Source organism: Somniosus microcephalus, chromosome 1 (assembly GCF_052327205.1).
Source record: "Somniosus microcephalus isolate GS21.2 chromosome 1, FLI_Smic_1.0, whole genome shotgun sequence".
NCBI classification, from domain to species: Eukaryota; Metazoa; Chordata; class Chondrichthyes; order Squaliformes; family Somniosidae; genus Somniosus; species Somniosus microcephalus.
In genome coordinates this window covers 227,074,781-227,090,522 of record NC_140987.1, presented here as the reverse complement: position 1 = coordinate 227,090,522, position 15,742 = coordinate 227,074,781, and positions in this window count along the sequence as shown.

The window sequence follows — 15,742 nt, the reverse complement described above, 5'->3', positions numbered from 1 at the left end:
GGTAAATCTCCATATTGCAGTAGAGGACTTGAGCCGGAACAAAACCGAGGAATGGGAAGTACAGTTCTCATCATTGGCTGTTCAGGGTCAAAAGTCAAATGTACTCTGACAGTCTCAGTCTTGTCCCTAGTGGACCCAAGTTCATGGCACTAAAACTGCCTCTAACTTGGCAATTAAAGCTCGGGGAAGCCTTGGTCAAATAGATGGTGAATGGAGCTGTCATCTCCTCCAGTATTGCAGAGGTGAGAATTTAGTCTGCATAATTATGCTGAATCTTTGACCAGTTATCGCAGTTTTAAGGAAATAGCCTATTGAATAATCAATTACCGATTGTATAATTAAAAAAGCTTTTATCTCACCTGTGTTTCCATTACTTTACTTTCTGATCTCTTATGCCAGAATAGCATTGCAGTATTGTTAGCTGCTAATATAGTGCACGTATGATAACTGCAGTCCCAGGTGACTACTCACATTAGCAGCAGGATTTAAGCTTCCTTTAAAGATGTTGTGATTGCAAGTCACAGCTTGGTTATTAGACGATGCCTCTGTCACTTAGTCAGCCTTTGATACAAAAGCGGCGTTTATTAACTGGTCTTTTGTTGGCTAAAGTGCTAATGCTGACTTACTAGTGAAGCACTCAGGAGTCACTTAGCTGCTAACACTGGGGACAAATTAAATATGACCCAGTTTGCAGCAGAAATTTTGTTCCCCAGCACCTGATTTAATCAGCTAAAGAAGAACATTAAACTATCCCTCCCCACTTAAGTCTTCCATCATTTCTGTTTTTCCATTCCAATCTGGGATGTGAAGAATAATCCTTGGCTCAAAGGTAGTACTCTTGCCTATAAGTCCAAAGGTTGTGGCTTCAAAGACTTAATTACATAATTTAAACTGATACTTCAGTGCAGTACTGAGGGAGTGCTGCATTGTCGGAGGTGCTGTCTTTCGGGTGAGATATTACATTGAGACCCTGTTGTCCTCTTTAGTGAATGTGAAAAATCCCCATAACACCACTTGAATAAGAGCAGCGAGTTCTCCCCGGTGATTCAACCAATATTTATCTGTCAACCAACATCACTAAAACAGATTATATGGTCGTTTACCTCACTGCTTTTTGTGCAACCTTGCTGTGCACAAATTGCCAGGTGTCAATGTTCCCCCTAATTTTTTTTCGGGTGCGCGGTCCCTTTAACATGTTGCACGGCCCATTCAGAGTGTCAGGCATGCGCAGCTTAGAGGGGATGTTGGCTGGCGTGTTTCTTTACATTATAAAAGTGACTATATTTCAAAAGCAGCTCATTGGCTGGAAAGCATATTGCGACATCCCAAGGATGCGAAAGGTGCCATAGAAATTTACAAGAATGGTTCCAGGGATGAGGGACTTCAGTTACATGGATAGACTGGAGAAGCTGGGATTGTTCTCCTTAGAGCAGAGAAGGTTGAGAGGAGATTTGATAGAGGTGTTCAAAATCGTGAGGGGTCTAGACAGAGTAGATAGGGAGAAACTGTTGCCATTGGAGGCTGGGTCAAGAACCAGAGGACACAGATTTAAGGTGATTGGCAAAAGAACCAAAAACGACATGAGGAAAAACTTTTTTACGCAGCGAGTGGTTAAGATCTGGGATGCACTGCCTGAAAGGGTGGTGGGGCAGATTCAATTGTGGTGGGGGAGTGGGACTAGCTGAAGTGCTTTTGCAGAGAGTCTGCACAGGCTTGATGGGCCAAATGGCTTCCTGCTGTGCTGTAACCATTCTATGATTCTATGATTCGAAATGCAAATTCTTTCTTTACTGGGATGCTTTTAACGGTATGGTAGTGCAGTGGTTATGTTGCTGTGTTAGTAATCCAGAGGTGTGAGTTCATAATCCCACCAAGGTCATTTGTGAATTTGAATGCTTTTTTTTAAAAAAACAAAATAAATCTGGAATTAAAAGCTGAAATCAGTGACCAGGTCATTGTCAGATTGTTGTAAAAATGTCCTTTAGGAAAGGAAACCTGCTGTCCTTACGCGGTATAGCCTTCATGTAACTCCAGTCCAATACCAATGTGGTTGCCTCATAACTGCCCTCTGAATGGGCTAGCAAGTCACTCAGTTGTAGCAAACCACTACAAAAAAGGATGAGAAGAATAAAACCAGATGGACCACTTGCCTTCGACCTAGGCATCAGATTCAGACATGATGAAGACACACCAAGCCCAGTCGTCCTGCAGTGTCCTCCTCACTAACATCTGGGGACTGATACCAAGGTTTGGAGAGCTATCCCACAGACTAATCAAGCAACAGCCTGACATACTTACAGAATCATAACTGTCAGCCAACGCCAAGACACCTACATCCCCATCCCCAGGGTATGTCCTGTTGCAGGACAGGCCTGCCAGAGGTGGGGGCACAGTGCTATACAGTCATGGAGAATGGTCCTGGGTGTCCTCAACATTGACTCCCAGGACCAGGACCGTGAAGTCTGATTACCATCTACAGATTTGCCTCAGCTGATGAATCAGTACTCCTCCATGTTGAACACCACCTGGAGGAGGCACTGTGTGTAGCAAGGGCCCAGAACGTACTCTGGGTGGGGGAACGCAATATCCATCACCAAGAGTGCCTCAGTAGTACCACCACTGACCAAGCTGGCCGTGTCCTGAAGGATATAACTGCGAGACTGAGCTTGTGGCAGATGGTGAGAGAACTAACATGAGAGAATAACCTATTGGAACTCGTCCTCACCAGTCTATCTGTCGCACATGCATCTGTCCATGGCATTATTGGTAGGATTGACCACCACACAATCCTTGTGGAGACAAAGTCACATCTTCACACTGAGGACACCCTCGATCGTGTTGTGTGGCACTACCATTGTGCTAAATGGGATAGATAAAGAACCATATAGAAACATAGAAACATAGAAGATAGGAGCAGGAGTAGGCCATTCGACCCCTCGAGCCTGCTCCGCCATTCAATGAGATCATGGCTGATCATCCAAATTCAGTACCCTGTTCCTGCCTTCTCTCCATATCCCTTGATCCCTTTAGCCTTAAGAAATATATCCAACTCCTTCTTGAATATATTTAATGAATTGACCTCTACTGCCTTCCTTGGCAGAGAATTCCACAGGTTCACCACTCTCTGGGTGAAGAAATTCCTCCTCATCTCTGTCCTAAATGGCTTACCCCTTATCTTTAGACTGTGACCCCAGGTTCTGGACTTCCCGGCCATCGGGAACATCCTTCCAGCATCTAGTCTGTCTAGTCCTGTCAGAATTTTATAAGTTTTGATGAGATCCCCTCTCATTCTTCTAAACTCCAGCGAGTACAAGCCCAATCGACCCAATCTCTCCTCATACGTCATTCCTGCCATCCCAGGTATCAGCCTGGTGAATCTTCGCTGCACTCCTTCCATGGCAAGAACATCGTTCCTCAGATAAGGTGACCAAAACTGCACACAATACTCAAGATGTGGCCTCACCAAGACCCTGTACAACTGCAGCAAGACATCCTTGTTCCTGTACTCAAACCCTCTCGCTACGAAGGCCAACATACCATTTGCCTTCTTAACCGCCTGTTGCACCTGCATGCTTACTTTCAGCGACTGGTGCACAAAGATGCCCAGGTCTCGTTGCACTTCCCCTTCTCCCAATCTATTGCCATTCAGATAATAATCTGCCTTCCTGTTTTTGACACCAAAGTGGGTAACCTCACATTTATCCAAGTTATATTGCATCTGCCATGCTTCTGCCCAATCACCCAACCTGTCCAAATCATACTGGAGTTTCTCGGCATCCTCCTCACAGCACACAAGCCAACACAGCTTTGTGTCGTCTGCAAACTTGGAGATATTACATCTAGTTCCCTCGTCCAGATCATTAATATATATTGTGAATAGCTGGGGTCCAAGGACCGATCCCTGTGGTACCCCACTAGTCACTGCCTGCCACTCAGAAAAAGACCCGTTTATTCCAACTCTTTGCTTTCTGTCTGCCAACCAGTTCTCTATCCAAGTCAATACCTTGCCCCCAATCCCATGTGCCTTAATTTTACAAGCTAATCTCTTATGCGGGAACTTATCGAAAGCCTTTTGAAAATCCAAATACACCACATCCACTTGTTCTCCCTTGTCTATTTTACCAGTTACATCCTCAAAAAATTCCAGTAGATTAGTCAAGCACGATTTACCTTTTGTAAAGCCATGTTGACTTTGTCCGATCCGGTCACTTTTTTCCAAATGCCCTGCTATTACTTACTTTATAATGGACTCTAGCATTTTCCCCACTACCGATGTCAGGCTTACCAGTCTGTAATTCCCCATTTTCTCTCTACCACCCTTTTTGAACAGTGGGGTAACATTAGCTACCCGCCAATCCATGGGTACTGTTCCAGAGTCTATCAAATCTTGGAAGATGACCAGCAATGCACCTACTATTTCTAGGGCCACTTCCTTAAGTACCCTAGGATGTAGATTATCAGGCCCTGGGGATTTATCGGCCCTCAATCCCATCAATTTCCTTAACACCATTTCCCTACAAATACTGATTTCTATCAGTTCCTCCCTTTCATTAGACCCTATGTTCCCCGACATCTTTGGGAGGTCATTTATGTCCTCCTTTGTGAAGACAGAACCAAAGTATGTATTTAATTGGTCAGCCATTTCTTTGTTCCCCATTATAAATTCCCCCGATTCTGACTGCAAGGGACCTATGCTTGACTTCACCAATCTTTTTCTCTTCACATATCTATAAAAGCTTTTACACTCAGTTTTTATGTTCCCTGCAAGCTTACGCTCATACTCTATTTCCCCCTCTTAATTAATCCCTTTGTCCTCCTTTGTTGGGTCCTAAACTGCTCCCAATCCTCAGGTTTACTGCTTTTTCTGGCCAATTTATATGTCCTCTCCTTGGATCTTATGCTATCCCTAATTTCCCTTGTTAGCCACGGTTGAGTCACCTTTTTTGTTTTATTTTTATGCAAAGCAGGGGTGAACAGATTCTGTAGTTCATCCATGCGGTCTTTGAATGTTTGCCATTGCCCATCCACCGTCAACCCTTTGAGTGACATTCCCCAATCAATCCTACCCAACTCATAGCTCATACCATCATAGTCTCCTTTATTTAAATTCAGTACCCTAGTCTCTGAATCAACTATTTCACTCTCCATCTTAATGAATAATTCTATCATATTATGATTGCTTCAACCCAAGGGGCCTCGCACAACAAGATTGCTAATTTATCCTTTCTCATAACATAATACCCAATCTAAGATGGCCTGACCTCCAGTTGGTTCCTCGACATATTGGTCCAGGAAACCATCCCGTATACACTCCAGGAATTCCTCCTCCACAGTATTGTTACTAATTTGGTTAGCCCAATCTATATGTAGATTAAAGTCACCCATGATAACTGCTGTGCCCTTATTGCACGCTTCTCTAATTTACTGTTTAATGCCATCCCCGATCTCCGCATTACTGTTTGGAGGTCTATATACCACTCCCACTAACGTTTTCTGCCCCTTGGTATTTCTCAGTTCTACCCATACAGATTCCACATCCACAGAGCTAATATCCTTCCTTTCAATTGTGTTAATCCCCTCTTTAACCAGCAATGCTTCCCCACCTCTTTTCCTTTCTGCCTATCTTTCCTGAATATTGAATACCCCTGGATGGTGAGTTCCCAGCCTTGGCCACCCTGGAGCCATGTTTCCTTAATCCCAATCATATCATATTCGTTTACCTCTATTTGCGCAGCTAATTCATCCACCTTATTACGAATGCTCCTCTCATTAAGTCACAAAGCCTTCAGGCTTGTTTTTTTAATGCTCTTAGATCATTTAGAATTATTATTTACTGCGGCCATGTTTGATTTAAACCCTTGATTTCTCTGACTGTCACTTTTGTTTTTCTCCTTCCTGTCTTTTGCTTTTATCCTTGTTTCCCTTTCCTCTGTTTCCCCGCTCAGGTTCCCAACCCCCTGCCATTTTAGTTTTTCCCTCCCCCAGAGCATTAGCAAACACTCCCCCTAGGACATCGGTCCCGGCCCTACCCAGGTGCAAACCGTCCGTTTTGTACTGGTCCCACCTGCAGTGTATGTACCTTTAAGAGAGAACTACATTTACAGCTCCAGTATACTGTAGTACCGGCAGTGACCTCACCTGTATATAAGCCTTGAGCATGCCTCTGTACCCAAGTCTTGAGACTACCCTCCTCCAGTAAATACCTGTTGATTGTTAAGTTACAGCATCCGTGTGGTTATTGAAAAACATCATACTCTCAGAATAACGGATCTAACAGTGGCGACGAGTGTCGATTCGAATCTACCTGCAACTCTGCATTTCCCTTCGAGGATTCGCTCCGGGAGGGCGGTGGAAGAAAGTCGAGGCCAGAAACACGGGCGTCGACCACGAGCAACCGCCCAGTCGTCCGGCAGAGAGTGAACATCGCAGGGGAGGCTGTTGAGAGCTGGGCTTGGTTCCCCAGCCACGACGACCAGCAATAGACTGACGACAGGTACAGCGCAGACCCTTCCCGGACAGCGGCGGCTGGAGCCGACGGACGGCGGAGAGAAAGCCGAGCAGCATCGACGGGGTAAGACAGAGTGCGAAGCGCACAGGGCGCAGCCGGGGGTTGAAAACCGACCGGCGTCGAGGAAAAACAAATTGGAGAGAGAGAGGGTAAAGCAACAGCCGGGTTCAGGACCGAGCGGCAGAAACGGGAAAGGCGCACAAAAAAAAAAGAATGCGCAGAGCACAGCCAGGGCTCAAGGGCTGAACAGTGTCTGCGGGGAGAAGAAGGGAGAGTGCGGGAGACGCCATTGAGCCGCGGAGAAGAAGGAAGGGTGCGGGAGACGCCATTTTTAGAAGCCGCAGCGGAGAAGAAGGGCGAGCGCGGGAAGGAAGGAAAGTGCGGGAGACTCCATTTTGTGCCAGCGGAGAAGAAGGGAAAGCGCGGTAGACGCCATTTTTGACAGTTAAATCACACCCAGGGATGCTGAAGAGTGGCAGTATCTCTACGTTCGACAATGAAGTCGAAGATTGGGCGACATATGTGGAACGTATTGAGGTGTACTGCAGGGTGAATGAAGTGCCAGATGTTAGGAAAGCACTGGTTTTGTTAAATTCCATGGGTGCAAAAACTTATGGGTTACTGCGAAACCTAATAACCCCAGAGAAGCCGGTGAACAAGAATTTCGAAAGCATAGTAGAAATCCTACAGGACCACTTAAACCCCACACCACTGCTGATAGCAGAACGACTTACATTCCATAAAAGGAACCAACACAAAGACAAAAGCAATGCTGAGTACCTAACGGAACTGCGCAAGCTATCGAAACACTGCCAGTTTGGAGCGGGACCAGCAGATACGTTAAGGGTCATAGAGTCATAGAGTTATACAGCACAGAAAGAGGCCCTTCGGCCCATCGTGTCTGTGCCGTCCATCAAGCCCTGTCCAATCTAATCCCATTTTCCAGCATTTGGTCCATAGCCTTGTATGCAATGGCATTTCAAGTGCTCATCCAAATGCTTCTTGAATGTTGTGAGGGTTCCTGCCTCTACCACCCTTTCAGGCAGTGAGTTCCAGACTCCAACCACCCTCTGGGTGAAAAGGTTCCTCCTCAAATCCCCTCCAAACCTCCTGCCCCTTACCTTGAATCTATGCCCCCTTGTTATTGACCCCCCTACTAAGGGGAAACGTTCCTCTTTATCTACCCTATCTATGCCCCTCATCATTTTGTACACATCAATCAGGTCCCCCCTCAGCCTTCTTTGCTCCAAGGAAAACAACCCCAGCCTGTTTAGTCTTTCTTCATAGCTGAGGCGCTCCATCCCAGGTAACATCCTGGTGAATCTTCTCTGCACCCTCTCCAAAGCAATCACACCCTTCCTATAGTGAGGCGACCAGAACTGCGCACAGTACTCCAGCTGTGGCCTCACCAGCGTTTTGTACAGCTCCATCATAACCTCCCTGCTCTTATATTCTATGCCTCGGCTAATGAAGGCAAGTATCCCATATGCCTTTTTAACCACCTTATCTACCTGATCCGCTGCCTTCAGGGATCTATGTACATGTACACCAAGGTCCCTCTGACCCTCTGTACTTCCTAGGGTCCTACCACTCATTGTGTATTCCCTTGCCTTATTTGTCCGTCCAAAATACATCACCTCGCATTTTTCAGAGTTAAATTCCATTTGCCACTTTTCCGCCCATCTGACCAACCCGTTTATATCGTCCTGTAGCCTGAGGCTTTCCTCCTCGCAATTTACCACCCCACCAATTTTCGTGTCATCTGTGAACTTACTGATCATACCTTTTACATTCTCATCCAAATCATTTATGTAGATCACAAACAGCAAGGGACCCAGCACCGATCCCTGAGGTACCCCACTGGACACAGGCTTCCAGTCACAAAAGCAACCTTCGACCATCACCCTCTGCCTCCTGCCACTCAGCCAGTTTAGGATCCAACGTGCCAAGGCACCCTGGATCCCATGGGCTCTTACCTTCTTGACCAGTCTCCTATGCGGGACTTTGTCAAAAGCCTTACTGAAGTCCATGTATACCACATCCACAGCATTTCCCTCATCCACACACCTAGTCACCCCCTCGAAAAATTCAATCAGATTGGCCAGACATGATTTACCCTTGACAAAGCCATGCTGACTATCCCCGATTAATCCTTGCCTCTCCAAGTGGAGACTAATTTTGTCCCTCAGAATTTTTTCCAATAATTTCCCTACCACAGATGTTAGGTTCACTGGCCTGTAATTCCCTGGTTTATCCCTGCTACCCTTCTTGAATAATGGTACTACGTTAGCTGTTCTCCAGTCCTCTGGTACATCCCCTGTGGCCAGAGAGGTTCTGAAAATTTGTGTCAGAGCCCCTGCAATCTCCTCCTTTGCCTCACACAGCAGCCTGGGATACATCTTGTCCGGGCCTGGGGATTTATCCACTTTTTGGCCTGCTAAAACCGCTAGTACCTCCTCCCTCCCGATGCTAATATGTTCAAGTATGTCACAGTCCCCTTGCCCGATTTCTATGTCTACATCATCTTTCTCCATAGTGAACACAGATGCAAAAAATTCATTTAAAACCCCGCCTACATCATCTGGCTCTACACACAGATTGCCACTTTGGTCCCTAATGGGCCCTACCCTTTCCCTGGTTATCCTCTTGCCCTTAATATACTTATAAAACATCTTAGGATTTTCCTTTATTTTGCTCGCCAGTGTTATTTCATGGCCCCTCCTCGCTCTCCTAATTTATTTTTTAAGTATGCCCCTGCACTTTTTATACTCCTCTAGGGCTTCCTCCATCTTTAGTCTTTTGTAACTGCCAAAAGCCCCCCTTTTTTCCCTAATGCATTTTTGTATATCCCTTGTCATCCAAGGTTCCTTTTGCTTGTTGGTCCCACCCTTGATCTTTACGGGAACATGTTGGCGTTGTACTCTCTCTATTTCCGTTCTGAAAGTCTCCCACTGCTTTGATGTGGATTTTCCTATAAGTAGCTGCTCCCAGTCCATTTTGGCCAGATCCTGCCTTATCATATTAAAATCGGCCTTCCCCCAATTTAGAACCCTTATTTCCGGGCCGTCTTTGTCTTTTTCCATGACCACCTTAAATCTCACCGAATTATGGTCACTGTCGCCAAAATGCTCTCCTACTGACACTTCCACCACTTACCCGGCTACATTCCCTAGAATTAGGTCCAGTACCGCCCCCTCTCTTGTAGGACTTTCTACATGTTGGCTCAAAAAGCTCTCCTGGATGCACTTTAAGAATTCTGCACCCTCTAAGCCTTTCACACTCTGACTACCCCAATTAATATTGGGGAAGTTGAAATCCCCCACTATTATTACCCTATTATTTTCACACTTCTCTGAGATTTGCCTACATATCTGTTCCTCTATCTCCCCCTGACTGTTTGGGGGCCTATAGTACACTCCCAGCAAAGTGCTTGCCCCCTTTTTGTTTTTAAGTTCTACCCATATGGCCTCATTAGAGGAACCCGCTAATATATCATCCCTCCTTACAGCAGTAATTGATTCCTTAAATAATATTGCAACACCCCCTCCCCTTTTACACCCCCCTCTGTCGCGCCTGACGATTCTATACCCCGGAATATTGAGCTGCCAGACCTGACCCTCCCTCAACCATGTCTCCGTGATAGCAACAATATCGTACTCCCATGTGTTCAACAACAACTTCAGTTCATCCACCTTATTTGCAAGACTCCTTGCATTAAAATAAATGCCTTCCAGCCTTGCCATATTCCCTTTTGCCTTCACATATTTGCTCTGCCTTCCCAGCTGACTTGTTTTTCCCTCCGTATTTGGCTGTAAATCAGCCCCTACTATAGCTCCACTCTGTATCCCATCCCCCTGCCAAGTTTGTGTGTGGGCTGCAAAGTGAAGGAACCCAGAAACGGCTTCTATCAGAAAAGGACCTTACGCTGGACAAGGCTTTCAGTATGGCAGTATCACACGAAGCAGCCGCAAGGGGCACTGCAGAGATACAACGGAGACCGCAAGAATATGGCACCAATGAAATGTCCTATGGAACAGGGAAGCGCTATCGCTGCGGCAGAACAAAACATGACCAGAAGGATTGTTGGTTCAAGGACCAAGTGTGCAGACAGTGTGGAAAAGCAGGACACATAGCAAGAGTCTGCAGGTCTGGGAAGAAAACCAACAGTAAGAAATCTCCACAGGAGAAGTACAAAAAGGTACACCAGGTGATGGACAGTAGTTCAGATGAACAGAAAAGTGACACAGACTCCGGAAGCAAGGAGCTGGGTTCTCTGAAACTACATAAGGTAACCAAAATGGAGGATCACCAGACTATCTGGGTTACACTCAAGATAGACGGAGTCCAAGTGAAAATGGAATTGGACACAGGATCAGCCCTAACAGTCATAAACCAAAGGGACTACAAGCGGCTATTTTCACATATACCCTTGAAAGCTACAGAGATTGTCTTGAAGACGTACACGGGGCAAAAAGTCTACCCCAAAGGAAAAATAAGGGTGAAAGTGATATATAAAGGCTAGGAAATACCTAAAATGGATATATATGTATTGCCAGATGGAGGACCACCACTGCTAGGACGTGAATGGATCTGGAAGATACAATTAGATTGGCATTCCATACAGGCACTGAAGGCTGAGGCCAAAAAGGATGACGACGTCACACCTGGACGACTGTCAAAAATGCTAACTGACGCACAAGAAGTGTTCCAGGAGGGACTCGGAACACTAAAAGGCATAACAGCAACGATTAAAATAGAAGAAAATGCAAGCCCAAAGTTTTTTAAGGCCAGACCGGTGCCTTATGTGATCCGACCAGCCGTCGAAGCAGAGCTGGAAGGGTTGGAAAGTTCAGGAGCACTGTCCAAAGTAGACTGGAGCGAGTGGGCTACACCCATCGTTCCTGTAATGAAGAGGTCGTTGAGTAATACGCCTGGGGAACCAAAGAAGGTCTGCATCTGTGGAGATTTTAAGGTGACAGTGAACCCAATCTTTCACACGGTACAATATCCGCTTCCACGAATTGAGGATATTTTCGCCTCGCTATCTGGAGGTAAACGCTTCACCAAAATTGATCTAGCCCAGGCGTACTTGCAAATGGAGGTAGAAGAAGCCTCGAAACAATACCTTATGATTAACACTCATAAAGGTCTTTATCAATACAACCGGCTGGTGTTCGGGGTAGCCTCGGCTCCGGCTATTTGGCAAAGGGCGATGGATCAAGTCCTGCAATGGATTCCAGGGACCCAGTGTTATTTGGACGACATCCTGGTCATGGGCGAAAATGACAGTGATCACCTCGCCAACTTGGAAAAGGTGCTCACCAGATTAAAGGAATATGGGCTACGAGCTAATCGCCACAAGTGTGAGTTTTTCCAGAAGCAGATCTCGTATTGTGGCCACGTCATCGATGAAGAGGGGTTACATAAGTCCCCTGAAAAGAATGAGGCAGTAGTCAAGGCTCCAGCACCGGAAAATGTGTCACAACTGAGGTCGTTACTCGGGCTGGTAAACTACTACCATAAGTTCTTACCAAATTTGTCCATGGTATTACACCCACTGAACACCCTACTGCAAACAGAGGTACCATGGAAGTGGAATGACGAACGTAGACGAGTTTTCCAGAAGTGTAAAAATTGATCACATCAAAAGAGGTGTTGGCCCATTTCAACCCAGCACTACCAATTTGTTTGGCATGTGATGCATCACCCTATGGTATTGGAGCGGTGCTGCCGCACAAATTCCCAGACGGGTTGGAGAGGCCAGTAGCCTTTGCGTCTCGGTCACTATCCTCAGCCGAGCGCAACTACGCCCAGATTGACAGGGAGGCCCTCAGCCTAGTATGGGGAGTAAAAAATTCAACCACTATTTGCATGGGCAGAAGTTCACCTTGCTGACTGACCACCAACCACTTGTCTCCATCTTTAGTCCTAAGAAGGGCGTTCCAGTGATGACGGCACAACGGTTACAAAGATGGTCCCTGTTTCTAGGGGTGAATCAATATGAAATAGAATATAAAGGCACGAAACAGCATGGAAACGCTGATGGGCAATCGCGCCTGCCACTGCCTACTGTGGAGGAAGCACCAGCAGTGGATCCTATCGAGATATTTTATTCGTCAATAATTGAACGATTGCCAGTAACGAACGCGGATATAGAGAAGGAGACCCGCAATGATCCGACGCTGTCTCGGGTATATGATTTGACGGTGAGGGGATGGCCAATACATAGCAACTCACTGTTGCCAGCATTCTCATCCAGAAGAGAACAGCTGTCAGTATGCCAGGGGACAGTGATGTGTGGATCCAGAGTGGTGATTCCACCCAAGTTAAGGGAGAGAGTGCTAAATGAGCTACATGAAGGTCATCTGGGGGGAGTGAAAATGAAAAGCCTTGCTAGGGCTTATGTGTGGTGGCCGGGAATCAATCAACAAATCGAAGACCTAACCAAGAGCTGCTCAGCATGCCAGAAGTTCCAAAATGCACCACCACATGCCCCTCTACACCCATGGGAGTGGCCCTCCTCTCCATGGCAACGGGTGCATTTTGATTTTGCTGGTCCATTCATGGACTCAATGTTCTTAATAGCAGTGGATGCTCATTCGAAGTGGCCTGAGGTGATAAAAATGTCCTCAACCACTACAGAGAAAACGATTGCAGTCCTACGGACCATATTTGCCAGAAACGGCTTGCCAGAGCAGATTTGCTCTGATAATGGACCACAGTTTGCATCCAAAGAATTTTGAAAATTTATGAAAAGGAATGGGGTAAGGCATTACACATCCGCCCCGTATCATCCAGCCACAAATGGATTGGCTGAGAGGTTCGTACAAACCTTTAAGAAGGCAATAAAGGCCATGTGCGACGATGAAATTCCACTACAGCATAAGGTGGACAATTTCTTATTAGCCTACCGAAACGCGACACATGCAGTTACCAACCAGACCCCGGCCATGATGTTCTTTAACCGAAGGTTGCGATCTCGTCTGGACTTGCTTAGACCAAATGTGCGAAGAAATGTTGAGGATAAACAATTCCAGCACATCAATGAGAAGCCGACAAGGAGCTTCAATGTAGGACAACCGGTCTTGGCCCGTGACTACCGAACAGAGAAGTGGCAACCCGAAACGATATGCACACGGCAGGGGCCATTAATGTACACAGTGGATGTCGGGGAGAACATTGTGAGACGCCACGTCGATCAGATCTTAGCGTCACAGGAACGAGTCAACCCCATGTCTTGCGTACCTGGGGATGAACCCGACATACCAGTAGCATCTACCTTTGAACCAGTAACAGTGGAACCCGATGAACTAACCGATAAAAAGGGGCCAGAATCGCCTCCGCGCCAAGCACAAGAACCTCAGGAAAGGCGCATTCCCGAAAGTATCAGGAAGCCGCCCCAAAGACTGAATCTATTAATGGACTATTGTTGTTTAATGTACATGTTAAAGTGTTCATTGTTATTTGAATATTATGGGTACTACTAATCTAAAAGGGGAGGAATTGTAGTGTATGTACCTTTAAGAGAGAACTACTTTTACAGCTCCTGTATACTGTAGTACCGGCAGTGACCACACTTGTATATAAGCCTTGAGCATGCCTCTGTACCCCAGTCTTGAGACTACCCTCCTCCAGTAAACACCTGTTGATTGTTAAGTTACAGCATCCGTGTGGTTATTGAAAAACATCATACTCTCAGAATCATCGATCTAACGCCACTTCCCCCAGAACCGGTTCCAATGTCCCAGGAATTTGAATCCCTCCCCCTTGCATCATTCCTCTAGCCACGTATTCATCTGAAATATCCTTCTATTTCTACTCTGACTAGCACGTGGCACTGGTAGCAATCCTGAGATTACTACCTTTGAGGTCCTATTTTTTAATTTACCTCCTAACTCCCAATCTAGCAGCTCAAAACGTGGTATCCATTAGGCACTCTTGGCCATCAACAGCAGCAGAATTGTATTCCGCCACAATCTGTAATCTCATGGCCTCGCATATCCTTCACTCTACCATTACAATCAAGCCAGGGGACCAAACCTGGTTCAATGAGGAATGTAGAAGAGCATGCTAGGAGCAGCACCAGGCATACTTGAGAATGAGGTACCAACCTGGGGAAGCTACAACACAAAACTACATGCATGCTAAACAACAGAAGCAGCATGCTCTAGTCAAATCTAAGCGATCCCATAAGCAACAGATCAGATCACAGCTCTGCAGTCCTGCCACACCCAGTTGTGAATGGTGGTGCACAATTCAGCAACTAATATGAGGAGGAGGCTCCACGAGCATCTGTATCTTCAATGTTGGTAGAATCCATCACGTGAGTACAAAAGACAAGGCTGATGCGTTCGCATCCATTTTCAGACAGAAGTGTCGAGTGGATGATCCTTCTTGGCCTCCTCCTAAGGTCCCCACCATCACAGATGCCAGTCTTCAGCCAATTCGATTCACTCCATGTGACATCAAGAAATGGCTGAGTGCACTGGACACAACAAAGACTACAGGTCCCGACAACATCCCGGCTGTAGTCCTGAAGACCTGTGCTCCAGAACTAGCTGCGCCTCTAACCAAGCTGTTCCAGTACAGCTACAACACTGGGGTCTACCTGACAAAGTGGGAAATTGTCCAGGTATGCCCCATCCACGAAAAGCAGGGCAAATCCAATCCAGCCTACTCTCAATCATCAGCAAAATGATGGAATGAGTCATCGAGAATGCTATCAATTAGCATTTACAGTTTGGGTTCTTCCAGGACCACTCAGCTCCACAACTCATTTCAGCCTTGGTCCAATCATGGACAAAAGCGCTGAATTCCAGAAGTGAGGTGTGAGTAACTGCCCTTAATAACAAGGCAGTATTCAACCGAGTGTAGCTCCAAGGAGCCCCAGCAAAACTTAAGCCAAAGGGGATCAGAGGGAAAACTCTCCGGTGGCTGGAGTCATACCTAGCACAAGGAAGATGGTTGTGGTTGTTGGAGGCCAATCATCTCAGCTCCTGGACATCGCTGCAGGAGTTCATTGTGGTAGCGTCCTAGGCCCAACCATCTTCAGCGGCTTCATCAATGATCTTCCCTCTATTATAAGGTCAGAGGTGGGGCTGTTCGTTGATGATAGCACGATGCTCAGTTCCGTTCACAATTCCTCAGATAATGAAGCAGTCGATGCCCGCGTGCAGCAAATCCTTGACAAGATCCAGGCTTGGGTTGATAACTGGCAAGTAATAGTTGTGCCAC